This window comes from Diprion similis, chromosome 6 (assembly GCF_021155765.1).
Source record: "Diprion similis isolate iyDipSimi1 chromosome 6, iyDipSimi1.1, whole genome shotgun sequence".
NCBI lineage: Eukaryota > Metazoa > Arthropoda > Insecta > Hymenoptera > Diprionidae > Diprion > Diprion similis.
Window position 1 is genome coordinate 9,546,681 of NC_060110.1, and position 13,562 is coordinate 9,560,242.

The 13,562-nt window shown below is 41.1% G+C and overlaps 1 protein-coding gene and 1 long non-coding RNA gene across 4 annotated transcripts in view; one reads left to right on the top strand and one right to left on the bottom strand.

The window, feature by feature from the left end:
* The window catches only part of LOC124407069, a 132,239-nt gene that overhangs the window by 9,087 nt on the left and 109,590 nt on the right, over positions 1-13,562 (top strand). The gene's annotated exons all lie outside the window — the stretch shown is intronic.
* LOC124407070 lies at positions 3,483-12,263 on the bottom strand. 2 transcript variants are annotated; one of them, XR_006929282.1, is made up of 3 exons: positions 12,252-12,263; positions 7,754-7,954; positions 3,483-4,005 (listed from the first exon to the last, which is right to left on the bottom strand). It is a non-coding gene; the product is annotated as an uncharacterized LOC124407070 (long non-coding RNA). The 2 variants fall into 2 exon arrangements; XR_006929281.1 differs by lacking the exon at positions 12,252-12,263 and adding an exon at positions 8,039-8,071.

Below are 13,562 nucleotides of genomic sequence, written 5' to 3' on the forward strand. Positions count from 1 at the left end.
CATGTACTTCCTTGCAATTATATCTCTGCCGTATACACTTTCTCAAGGTGAATAACTTATCAGATGAACGAACAAAAGAAAAACATTAAAACTCGCTTTGTTGTTCGGCCGAGCATCATAGCGAGCTGGTAAAATTATGGGAATTCGAAGTAATTTCGGGGTATCAAATTACGAGAAAAATATTGCTCACATTATTGCAATGCGAGGTATGAACATCTGGACTGTTTTTTTTTTTTTTTTTTTTTTTTTCTTTTATTCCAACCACACACGACTCGCGTCGGCTTTTGCGAAGACAACGCATTTGTCATGACAATTAATTGGGCTTATGATCGGCTATAAATAATGTTTGCACGTTTTCTGCAGGTGCACGGTCATTAATACAGTATATATAGAATCATCGTCCTTTATTAATTATTTATTGATGTATGAATTTCAGTTGTTATATACCGCGATCGATGCTCGTAGAATTGATAATTCTTCCGTTAAAGATTTTTGCAGTGGCGAGAGTTCCCGATTGTTCCATGAATCTTTTCGAAAAAATGCGCCCACGAGTTGATGATTGCAAAGGATAAGAATTTTTCTGCATATAGCTATGAATAATCGAATCGTAAACCCAAAGACTGGAGCTTTTACCAATTAAGGGAATTTATTTGAATATTTAACGATAAAGAAGAAGCAAAAACCAGAAATCTTGAAGGATAATTTTCGTGGATAAAATATTGTCAATCGTTATAAAACACTGCAACTTGTTTTTGGGTTACACAGTATTCTTGTCTTGGCTGTTCTTTGACAAGACTATACTTCGGTACATCCTTAAAGTCATATCTCCCGGCGGATTCTTCTCTCATCGCATGTAGGAATGCTGAAAATGTGCAAATATTTGTTACCATAGTGCGTACTGTCCATACACATATATTTATTTTGCGAATACAAGCATTTGCGCATCGCTTCGTACACGCGTGGCATGAGAGTTCAGTGTCGTCTGGCCATCGATAGCTGTGTCTACGGGTTCCGATAACAGCAGCCGCGTGCTACGAACAGACACAAGTTAGCATATGCGGTGATGCGTGACACGGCACGTGTTTCAGAGAAATCTTGATTCATCATAAGGCTGTGGCTTACGATCAGTCGATGCTTTATTTTAAAGATGCCAAAGGTAACCGCGATCGTAGCTCGATTGCATAACGCTAATGATACATGGACCGTATGCCTAAACGAGAGAGCTAACCGCGTCGTAAAACTATAATCATCATCTGTCTACTGACAGACGGAATAAAACTCGCCGGGTGTACCGACGAGATATAATTTCATTCAAAAACAAAGATTGATACCACATGAATTAGATAGGTTACACATGTATTGGTTAAGTGAATTCAACTGAATTGACCCTGGAGAACTATGTTCGACCCTGTGTGAAGCTGTTTAATCAAACTCGCGCCCCACACGCCACACACCATGCACAGTTATACTTCAAATGGCAATAAACGTCACTTCCTTCCACAATTTTATTAACACACCTACCACTTTGGCAGAACCGTCTCTTGCCAAGAATATTATCCAATCACGTGCCTCGTCTACTTCGAGAGTTGGAAACTGTTGCTAGTCATCATCTGTAGAATTTGTCGAGTGGATTCGCACAATTTTTGTCTCTTCACTTCCGGTTAAACTCTGCAGGCTGCAAACCTTGACTCTCCCGTTTATTTGCCGGCATATTTTGAATCGTTTCGTTCATGGTAACCACCAAACGACTTTCTCGTGTCATTTACGAGCACCTATAGCGTATTAGTTTTTCCCGGTTACTTTGCTATGTAAATTACAGGTACTCGTAGGCTGAACGAGAAAAGATTAGAATGACTCACGTCAAACCGCGACGAGAGATTTTCTTACGCAATCGCGGGGGCACGTGTTAATGTTGTTGATCTTGGTACCAAATGAGATCAGCCTGCAAGCCTAATGATGCAGCTATGCAGCGCGAGGTTCCTTCTGCCCTGCATTGAATTGACTGACACTTATAGAATTTATTTGGTCTGCTAGTCGTTGTACGAGAGAGGAAAACTAAATCGATCCGTGTAACGACGTAATATATTTCCGTACAGGGAAAGCTGAGAATTTAACAGGCTCCATAGTCATGAGTAATCTAGAATTCTTCTGCACTGCCTAACTGTGAGTAAAGCTATTGTCGCGTCTCCGCTGCAGGTGGAGACTTTCTAAACTATGATGATAGAAAACCGCTGACAGCTGCAGAAAGCAATAAAGAGCTTTCAACAGAAATATTCGCAACTGAAATCATAGCTCGCAATGTATAATGTATACTATTATAATCGATGTGTACCTATTTTGCAATCGAGGTAAGATATTATACGAGTGCAAACGAAGCGCAAGCTGTGCTATATATACGGCTATTCTTGGGTTAGAAATAATTGGTAACAACGACGATCTCTGTAACTCGAACTCATTGCGTAATGAAACAATGGCTTATCGCTTGAATGGAATTTCATCGACGGGATGCGCGCATGACAAATTTATTGCAAAACCGGAGTAGTAATTGCACGTGATAAACAGACGGTGTTGGCTATACTTTGCAGGAAGTAGCTTGCGTTAAGGTATGCAGACTGGATCACTGACGACTACCTGTTAGTTAGTACAACACTTCCGCTTTGTTGGAACAATGCATCGAGGATATCTCAGCTATAATACCAGTCGCCGCACACAACTGATTGGCCTACCGCGATAAATTCATTAAACAATCAAACGGACACTCGTTCGAAACCGCAAAGACGTGACCAATACATGCTAGTCGCGAAGAATACGCGAATTAAGTATTTAAAATTGACTCATCCTATTGTTTTTGTATCAAAGGAAGTCACAATGTGCAGAGAAGGAGAGAATCTTTCATTCTGCACCCTGTCGTGATATGAAAAATATCAATGGCATGTACTAGAATCAATGAGAAAACCTTTATTTGATTATAACTCTACGCAGTGCACAATCAGAACTACGGCATAGTGCATAACTAACCTTCACACGCCAAGTACTAAATCCATTGTTCTCTTGCTGTACTATTTCCGCAGATGTCCCCGCAGATTATACTCGGAAGAAATTTGCTATCAGGGCTATTTATATAACAAGATTTTTTTTTTATTTTTTTTTCATACTGTCCGCAATACATTTTTTAAGAAGTATAGATGCAGGTGTTTCCACTAAAATTCTGTACGATTAGAATCTCGTCTGTTTTCAATATCTTTCTACAAACGCTTGTATTTATGCGTGGAGGGTCGTAAACCTTGAAAAAATTTCACGTACTAATAGAAACACGTTTTTTAAATCTTTTTTATCGCATAGCTTCCTTGACTTCAGTACCGAGTTATATTCTAAATTATTCTCCTTTACAAGTTATAAGTAATTCGAATTAGAAATTATGTTTGTTTCTTTTCACACGCAGGTACGCAAAATTATGAAAAATTATTGTTATTATTATTTCGGGTTGATCGAGGCTGTCAACGGACATGTTGGTCGCAAGGAAAAACTGATCGAATCTTGAGTCGTAGTACAAATGCGAAGGCAGAGTTTCGTGGCCTCGTTCTTCCCGTCTCAATGCCAGGCCAGCCGCAGGAACTACAGGAGACTTAATTAACGTTGAAGCATCGAGCGGTATGCACAGAGGGATTCAACAAATGACCGAAATAACTCCTTTACCGTGGAGCGTCTGCAGAAAATTTCATGCAAAACGTGTCCTCGTGTACTTCCATATTTGATGCAGTGGTAACGCCATTTCTCAGAAGCCATCGATTATTCTATTTCTGTTCAATGTTTCTCCACCTTTTTGGGAAGATCGTTACGCCCTGACCCGGTCGCTGTCACTTGCTATCCTTGCAGTTTTAAAAATTTTCGGTGCTTCGGGAAGACCATGAACTGATAATCCTGACAGCAAACGGAGATATCCTTTCGTTGAGAGGATCAGCAGTAGGAAATATGAAGCCTCGGGCAAGTTGGAGAACTTACTTTCTGAAACACACATCTTTTTGAATGAAAAATTTTGACAGCAAAGATATTCCAATTTTTAACACATAATTTTTAGTCAGAATCCTCCCTCGTTTAAAATAACTGGGCGAGTGAAAATCGCGAAGAGACTAGCCAGCTTGAGAGTCGGCATTCGAAAAGCCTTGAACTAGGAAATTAACGACTACTGATCGTGAGTAATTTTCTTTTCAGAAAACATTCGTGCAATCTATTTTTCCGATTTGTTGAATTTTAAATGTATTTTTCCACTCGAGGTCGATCAACCGTGGAAAGTGTAATTTTTTTCTCATAGCTAATCACTTCAATCACCATAGCCTCAGGTTCTGTTCTAATCGGTGACAAAACAGATCAGGTGTTACCAGACCCCGACTAATTGTTTTCGGCAGTATTCTCAAAGTTTCTATATATAAATAATAAGTATAATAGATTTCTTTCCGATTTTCAAATAACATTGAATCAAGCAACAACTTACAGACCTTGACTTTCAGACGATAATTGTGTTTCGAACGACTGAGCAGCTCTTAAATTGTGTTTAAAGGTGCCTGCAAACTTTTTAAGCCACTAATCGCTGAATTATGAATCTCGAATCGTGTTGAGAGTTATCAATCGTTGAATTTCATTTCACCTCGAAAGAAGATGCGCACCCCTGTCGTAAATGATTTTAATATCGTCGACCGCAGACTCCGACGTTCGTTTGAACAAGAGGATCAATCTCAGGTTTTGTTGACCGCTGTTGACCGACGGCCTTTATCAAGGCCGTATTTTATCACAAGGCCGTAGCCATTTACGTGACCCTATTCACATCGAGCCATTACCCGGGTTCTACACACGTGTTACATCTGTAAACACAAGACGTAACAGCACTAACCACCTGTTGATGGGATTCCTCGGATGGTAACTCGTGTTCCACGCAGCTTTGAGAATCGTTAATTGATCATTGACTCGATATCACGAGCACGAATCAAGAAACAGCATCAGAGGGCTGTATAATGATGTAGTTCGATGAGTGTTGTCAGAATTTCGTAATCTCCCAATTTTCGATCCGTGATTTAGTGCGTTGCGATGGTGAGGATATCACGTTACAGGCGTACTAGTACAGTCTACATAAGGAAGTAAAGTTACACATAACACCTGACGGACTCCAAAATGTCAGCTCTTGACATTTCTGTTTAGATGCTCCAGTAGCTGCGTTGTACGTACTCGAGAGAAAAATATTTTCACTAAAGCAGTTGCATGGGTTAAAGTACACACGTATGTCATAGCATGGTTACAGATACGATAAAAGTTGGAATAAACAGATTCTGTCGGTGATAATGTGTGATCTTTTTTTGGGCTGTTGTATTAGCATGATTCCAGCACGAGTTCCTTGCCTTTAGCATCGTTAGTGTCGAACCAGTTAACATAATTCACGTGTGTTACAGAATTTTGTGTTTTATTGATAGTAAGTGGTCTAATAGAGTGTTTTCTTGAATGATGTAAGAAAACGCAGTAAGAAATGTTTCCGGGTGTTTCAGAATAACTAGGCAATTCGCGCCCGTGAGCGCGTGAATAGTTGAAACTAATTATCCGAACTAATCACGTTTGTCCATCGAGTTCGAGAGCAGACAAAATTTAGCCGCCAGCATCACTTGGTATTTTGTTTATTTGAAATTGAGTTTGGTCGTAGCCTTGCATGCTCCACACGACTTCGTACAAAGGAACCATCAAGATGAAAGTTGAAGATTGTCCGATACACTCGGAAGTCAACAACGGACGAAGTGAAAGGCATTCGAATTACGGCACGATTCCACTGTGAATTGATCTAATAAATTGATGATGCAACAAAGATCCTCCGTGGATCGTTTGAGGGTCAATGTTAATTAGCGAACCTTGAGATTATGACGAGTTACTCTGGGTTTGTTATGTAACACTAATTGCGTCTGCAGTCAGCGTTGCGAAATACAGCATCGGGGACTCTCCACATGCGAATAACGTATTCAAACGTTATACTGCACCTGAATGTACAAATTTACATACGCACGGAATTTCTGATGTTATCAAACAAAACAAACCGTGTATTCCGCAAATGGGTTACATTTTCTTCTCTGTAGTTAGTTGAACGAAAGAGTCTCCTCGTGAAGACGTACTTGAATCATTCTTCTCGAACCGAGCTCAATTTGATACGGGTATCCTTTGCGCGAACGTTAAGGTGTTAATGCTTTTCACGTGACCGAGGTCTAGTCGAAGTTGTTCGAACAATTTGTTCCTAAAGCCCGGAGATATAATCAGGACGTTCGAAAAGATATCATTTCAGAGTGCCTCGCCTCGTTCCTCAGGCACTTCCGGCGGTCGCCGAAGGTGAGCTATATGCTACAAAGAGAAGAGACAGACGTGTCCACAATCAGACAATCAAACGTTGATAACCTTCACGTGGCCATAAGGCTCCCTCAACCAGACAGGACAATTGCACCGTATGATTTGCTTCATAAATGTTGAACTGGCATTAATATACCGGGTGAAAGAAAGAAGAAAAAAACGTGCCGTTACAAGGCTGAAATGTTTAAGCAATAGAACACAACGTGCTGAGTTTTTCATATCGATGAATTTTCAACGAACAATAACTTATCCAGAATGTTGTAGTAGGCATCCAATGCGATGCCTGCAATATATGCCGGGGTTAATGGCATCGGAATACCCTGCCAACGCCCGGGAAACAAGGAAGACAAACGAAGGGGTAATTAGATTGAAGTATTAAAAACGTGACTGCTCCGTGCCGGGTTGACGTCGAGGTCGGGTCGCCTCGGTGGGAGGTTGATGAGGGCTACACTTTAACTGATGGCACACCGTTGCCCATTGAATCCAATCGAGACAATCACGCTGATGCAGGGACGGTGTGCGTCAGTGGTTCGTTGATGAATCCATATCGTTGGTTGTCGCATATACGTATATGTCTTTCAGCGAGCCTCGTGCTCGCGTCTCTAATAGAATTGCAAATCACGGAACGAGACCGATTCGACACAGTGCTTACAAGAAATCGGAGATCAGCCACGAGCGAGACTCGATCGAAGCTCTCACTTTCCCCAGCTCTTATCCTTTTATCCAACTGCGATACACGCGGGAAAGAAAAGAAACAGTTGTAAGAAACGACACTGACCTTGTACTTGATAGGTAGTTTCAGGCGCGTGTCACAATGGCACATCAAATACCCGTGCTTCACGGATCGAAAACTTCTGCCACTTGGGGCATACGCGTGCAGGAATTATTGCGAGGATTTCTCGTTTAATCGTATACATTTAATACATTCATTGGCCAGGCGGGTGAGCAGCTCGTGCACTGCAACAGCTAATTGTGCCGCGTTAAGAGCGTAATTGTATACACTTGGTAAGTGGAATAATAGCTCGGTGCAAGAAGGAATGAAGGAAAGGGCGAAGTGGTGAGAGGGAGAAATAAAAAGCAGCCATTTACTCGAATGCGATACGTTTGCGGTACACGGCAATCAAGATGGAGGGCTTGGAACGGGTCCATCGTAAACACGTGAGCAAAAGTTAAGAACCGGCCCTGACACGCTATCCGTATATATACGTATGTACCTACACTTGTACCGATGGGATGCTTCACGTTCAAACTGCCAATTGCTAACCTCGACTGATCGCGAATGATCCTACGACGCGACGTCGAGTGTGCGAGTGTGCGAGTGTGTGAGTGTGTGAGTGTGTGAGTGTACACCTTCGGGATTCTCTAATGGAAAACGTACCTCGAGTCACGCGACTTGCATACGAATCGTGTATTCGTCGCCCTTTCCGTCATTCCCTTCGAAGCGACGTGATGCTTATTAGGTTGAGCCTCTTCCAAGCATGAGTGATGCATATTACGTGATGACGTGCAGCGAGGTGTAAGTTTTTCCAATCGATTTCGTGCATTCTACAAATCATCCTGACGCGTTGGCCACACATCCCTGACTGTAAAAATCGACTTTTTATTAATTCTTGGAAGCAATTTCATGATTCAAGCACGATGATGTAGGTACATTCATACTGACCGTGGATTCTAACGCACTATCCTGATATTAGAATGTAACGAAAGAATATAAGATAAAACACTTCTCTGATACCTACTCGCGAGTCTTTTGCATACCAATTACGTCCCACGCCCTGGAGGTATTGCGCCTAATTAAAAAACACAGTGGAAACACATTGCCGCAGATTTCAGCTTGGAGAAACTTGTACGCAGGTTTGGCCGACTCGACTGCAGTAAATCACTTGATAATGTCAGGATTATCTCAAGTTTCACTTGCATTGACTGTGTTTCCAATAAATGGTTTAGCGATACCTGGACCGTCCAGTTATTTGCTCGAAAAATTACGTAACGAGCCTCTTCTCTTCGTATACCTGCAGCACGTAAATAATTTCAATCGACCAAAAAAATCTGCACGTACACAAGCACGTGCAGGCGAATGTGTACGTGTATGCACAGCTTCTTGGAGCAGCATCTAAATTACTTTTACGCCTCAGTTAACACGCTGTATGTTCCGCGCTTCGATCGGCGAATGGCAACTCCGAAATGTCCTTGGCGTTTCCCACAATAGCCATTAACCGATACCTGGACACATACTGCTTATATTGCAGATATAAATCGCTACGCGAGTCTTTAGAGCGGCCCAAAACACCCGGTGGGTGGCATCAGGGTTTCGCTAAATTGATAGTTGATGTTGCTTATGTAATTAGATTCCGAGAGTGAAACCAAGCGGAAAATTCTTCCCCAACAAAGTTCCGTAAGTTCCTCTGCTTGATCGAATCAAAAGCTCAATGTTTATATGAACTACATTGAATAAAATCTTCCAGCCTGATTTGTTTTCACGATTTTTAGTGAAAGATTGCCACTGAATTAAGAAACTAACAAGCTTCCGACCTACGAGTGGTTTGAGCAATGCCCCATTTTAAGCAATAACGAAGCTGCTTCTAGCGATATTGAATGATTGTTAATGCGTTCAGGGGATAGTTCATCACGTCAACTTGACTTGTTGTTGTATTTGACCAGCAACAAGTCAAACCCGTGTTTTTTTCAAGTACTCACGATATTGAAAATCATTGACGGAACGAGGTGTGTCGGTTTAGAGAAGGAGTAGTTCAGGGCTTGATGAATAAAAAAATGTGAAATCCATTCGACTATAGAAGAAAAAACACTTCGTACTCAGTCCAAGAACTTCCGTATCCGGTGACATGAATATCGCATCGGCTGCGGCTGAATCGCCACTGGTTTAAATTAGTTTTTAAACTTCCTTGCAACACTACGGCGCATGTCTCTATTTTTTATGCGTGATATAGACACGTCAATAAGCTGTTACACTTTATCGGAAGTAGAAGTCAGTGATGATAATTCATTAGACTGTCGACCCATTCGACTCCACCATTATCTCCGTGCCGTCAAGTCCGACACGTTCGGTAAGTGTATGTGTACCTACAAGGTGGAGGTCGAGTTTGCACCGTTTCCACTACTACGCTGTCACATATCATCGGTTTTGCACATACATGCGGACTCATTGTCAGTCTATTTCACGGTGTGGCACTTATTAGCAGGTGTAAAAATACATAGTCTAGTGTTTGGTGACGCAAGCAAGTGCAAGCAGACCTCTGAGACTACGCAGCGTGACCAAAGAAAGATCTATGTCACAATCGGACAAACGGTGATCAAGCTGACTTCCGATTGCAGATGTATTGCAATTTCTCTCTACCTGATAATTTCTGCCGATACGGCAAGTTCACCATATCTCTGAAGCCGGTCTCAAGTCTGACTCTGTTATCGATTCGGCTGAATGTATGACGGGATCATCCCTTCCAGATTCGCATAATTTATTTTTTGACTTGCTAACTTGCTGTGGTCAAATAGATGAATCCTTGTTTTTTAATTTTTAATTTTTAATTTTTTAGACGCGAACTGGGGATATTGGCAGTGATTAAAGGTTACCTGGTATCAGAAATTTATCTTCATCTGCCGCGGAATTGATTATTCTGAAATGTCAAAGTTGTCAAAGTAGGTACCTATACTCCTACTTCAACAACTTGTGCTACTCTGTAACGGCAATCCTGCAGTGCCATGACTTTACGATGCAGTAAACAGTACTGATCGTGGCGATACCAAGCTGTATGCGTATTACAGACACATGAGATAGAGCATTTGCACGACATAGCATTTTCCTCCCACCCGGAACTCTCCTTCGTCACGGAATGACCAGTGACCTTGGCCAAATCACCCGCTACTATGTATAATAGAATTCCCAAGACGATGAGGACCTTACTTATTGCGCTTTTGTTTCGTATACTTACTCGAATCCACTGATTATCCACATGGGAACCGAATGACGAGCGGAAATTGCGTGAGATTTTATACGGACTGGATGAGCGGGGTAATTCTCATCATCAAATAGTCATCTTGTTTTCTGTTGAAACAGGTTTTTGAGATCCAATCCGGCTTACGCGTCACTTCTGCCTACTTCCCATTGCCATTTGATGACACGATAGATGAATATGTATAGCCGTTTTCTATCAGGATCACCAGCATGTGCAATTCTTGTAACTTTAAACGCTATGAACTTCAATATTTTACACTCTTGGCAAATAACTCGTGGCGATCAGTCCGGTATCGCATTATATAATGAATATTGAAATATCCGTCGAACCAACTCAATGTCGCAAAACTTATCAGTAAAGATATATCCTTCGGGTTTTCATATATTTACAACCTTTATGTTTGTCCTTGGAACACGCTGATTTTGATGACGGCATGGCTGTGCCATTCCGTAGGTATTAAATTTAGCCTTGAAATTGAGGAACCGTGCCGAGTGTAAAGTTGATTCGCAGACGGCATCGTTACAGAGAGATTGTTGAGGCCCATCAGAAGCCCGGTGTTAATGCCCCTGACATGTAAACAATTCGGCTGTGGGTTGTATAACTATTGGAATAAATAAATCTCGTTATACCTACTTCTGAAGACACGGGATGATGTTTGAAATCAAACTCATTGGATCTTCAACGAGAAATTCAACTGTCGTATTTATTCAACCCAGATCTACGCATTCGGTGATTATTTCTTTTGCGATTTTCAAGCAAACTGCGCAGAATAAAAACGAGAATTGCGATCGGGTTTCGCTTTTGAGGTGTCGTTAATTTGACATCAATCATTTTAGCACGCCTATTTCAATTCAAGAAACAACTAATTCTTTCAATCCTTTCATAAAGATTCAAAGTCGTTAGAACATCTGAAGCAAGGGATTAGCATTTAATACATGAGTTTGCAAATATTTTTATTCTTATAATCAATAAATTACAAGTCGTTCAAACATAAATTACATACACGTTGACCACGAGACCTTATATGGGTTCAAACGTTTGATTTTGGGTCATTGCGAATCATCAATTTCGGTCAGATGGTCTGGAGTCATAATCAAGCAAAGATAATTTCATAACGAGTGAATCATACTCATCGAGAAGACCCAAGCAATAAATTATGGGCCCACGCTGGAAATGGATGAAGCAATTTGGTGGAGTGACGAGGCTGCATGATATGCCGTCGTCTACCCAGCATTAAAATGAAAACCACATATTCATCTGATATTCAGTAAAGCCATGAACCAAATGACGGGAGTAAATACGTTGAATGGTACTGCAGTAGGCTGCAGGCTCGTAGCATAAGGTAAGTAAAATTCTATTTCTGCAAAGTGTATTTGAAACTTTGCATTTCTACGCATGTCTTTGCATGTATACAGAGCAAATTATCAGTAATCCTGACATCGAAGCCGCAAACGAAACAAATTTACAGTGACATTAACATAACTCCGCTAAACGAATACGTTCTGTATACAATTCGCATCATTTATAGTTGTCCATATTTACTAGTCGTTAAATCATATTGCTTAGCAGCAATTCTTTCAATATTGCTCCGAATGTTTTACTTAACGTGGAGACTGAGAAAAAAAGAATTAACCGAAAATACCTTCAACTGCAAAAGCTTAGGTATATATCCCGAGTCGAACTCAAAGTCAACTGATCTCGAAAGCATTAACGAATCAATCCATAGCCAATCAGGCCATGAGATGATTAAACGGCAACAAGTATAAGACCGTCGTTTTTGAATTGCGTGAGAAAACTCACTGTCAGTTTGCCCGCGAGTAAAAGTACTACGAATGTAATGAACAAAATAGGGCAGAGGATACCCTCGGGACAAAAGGAGCGTTGACTCTGGATTTTTATGCCCACACGAACATGCACGCGTAAGCAGTATACGATTGACGCACATCCACAATCCTTCGTCCGTGCGACTGAGAAAAATATAATTTACTGTATACGCATACCAAGTGCCAAAGTCGTTTAGCATCGGATCGTCGCTCCTCCGCATTCTTACAACCGTGGTGCGCACTTGGAGTGAATGCCCATGTCTATTGGTGGACTGTTTATTACGCGTTCATGATAGAGACGAAGATTGATGGTGTGCCATTGTGTGGCTGGTCATTTTTCATTTTCTTTTTTTTCTTTATCCCATCGTTGTAGACTCTTAATTTGACAACGAGTCGCGTCCGATCGATTCAATACGAACGATCCAATGAACCTTTGACCATGCGAAAAGTTACTCGTTAACCTGAAACTCGGATTATTGGTGATTTTTACAACTGAAAAACCTTAGACCTGCTCTCCATGAAAGAAAATCTTGCATGTGTGACACGCGATAGAATTTTCAAGGCTTACTTCTATAATGCCGAAAGATGCCTTCGGAATGAGAAAAAATATCCTTGCGAAAATTACCAGACTTAGGTAGATGAAAAATCGCGAAATACATGATATCGAGAACGCAGCTGATTAGTTTGAAACTTATTTATGTCTTGAAACATTTTATATGGTAATATAACGATCCAGGATATCGTAGTTTCGTCTATACGTTATGCACAGTGAACCGCTGAGTGCTCATCAGATAAGACCGTTGAATTCCAACGAGACACGAGGAAAGCAAGACTCCGACAAATCATGCGCTAGCGTGACTTGGAATGTTACATGCATTATTTTTGCGTTTCAGTTAATCAAATTGTTATATCACCGGTGTCCGATGTGATTCATTATTCATTCTGCAAGTATTCTTCTCCGATTATTATCGGTCCAACGATCGTTGCCACAATATTACGTGTAAATTGCGCATGGTATGCGAGTAAATCGTCGTAAATAGCAGGTGTTTACAGAGATACGGGTGTACAGGTAAAGCAACGTGGAGGCAAGGTCACGAATTTTAAGTTTAGTTCCAGCCATAACTGTACATATGTATATATATATATATTGTATACACCGCTGACATTATGCGGCGACAGGTATTTTCTTCTTGAAAATACTCGCTCGTCGACTACCTGCCAAAGGAACTGTTTCAATCGGTAAATAATATATGTAATGCATCGCGAAGTAGCGGAGAACGTGTCAATTGCAGCATAATTGCGATTTCGATCGGTGTGCTTGTGAGCAGATACGCTCATTTCGGACTTGGGAAAACAAGCTCTAGGAACGCCTCTTTTCTCCTTACGTCACTTC